This window comes from Alligator sinensis, unplaced genomic scaffold, assembly GCF_000455745.1.
Source record: "Alligator sinensis unplaced genomic scaffold, ASM45574v1 scaffold159_2, whole genome shotgun sequence".
NCBI lineage: Eukaryota > Metazoa > Chordata > Crocodylia > Alligatoridae > Alligator > Alligator sinensis.
In genome coordinates, this window is record NW_005841992.1 from 2,401,520 (window position 1) to 2,402,117 (window position 598).

A 598-nucleotide genomic window follows, 5' to 3' on the forward strand; every position below is an offset into this window, starting at 1 on the left:
AAAAGATCAAAGATACAAATGGAAGAAGGTAAGTGAGAAAGAAGATGACACAGGGACACAGGGCAAGAGTAGGACTGCAAGAAAACAGTGGGGAACATCGTTTCAGATAGAGAAAAGTAAATATCTTCATGGTTTCATAGTAGCTAGGGTCAGGAGGCACCTGAATGGATCATCTAGCCTGACCCCCTGCCACAGGCAGGAATGAATGCTGGGTTCACAAGACCCCAGGCAGGTGATCATCCAGCCTTCTCTTGAATCCGCCCAAGGTAGGGGGCGAGGACCACTTCCCTGGGAAGCTGGTTCCAGATTTTGGCCATCCTAACTGTGGCAGAGCACAGGGTGTGTCTGCCACTTTAAGGACCTGGAGCTGGCAGCCTCCAGGTGCCTGATGAGGGCAGCCATTTTGAGGCATGGGCTGCCTATATAAACAGGGCAGTTTGGCTGCAGGAGGCCAGGCAGTAACATTGCCTGGCTGTAGGGCTGATGTGAATGACTTGGAGGTAAGGGGGAGCTGTAAGGGGATGGCAAGGAGGCTCCTGGTCCTGGGCATGACCTGAAACTGCACCCTGCCGGGAGTGGGTGGTCTGGTGGGGCTCTC

At 53.7% G+C, this 598-nt stretch overlaps 1 long non-coding RNA gene across 1 annotated transcript in view; it reads left to right on the forward strand.

Moving 5' to 3' along the window:
• Positions 1 to 443: 443 nt before the first annotated feature.
• Positions 444 to 598, forward strand: part of LOC102382625 — a 60,522-nt gene continuing 60,367 nt past the window's right edge. Inside the window, exon 1 of the long non-coding RNA XR_323569.2 lies at positions 444 to 500. This is a non-coding gene — a long non-coding RNA (uncharacterized LOC102382625). The remainder of the gene's footprint in view (positions 501 to 598) is intronic.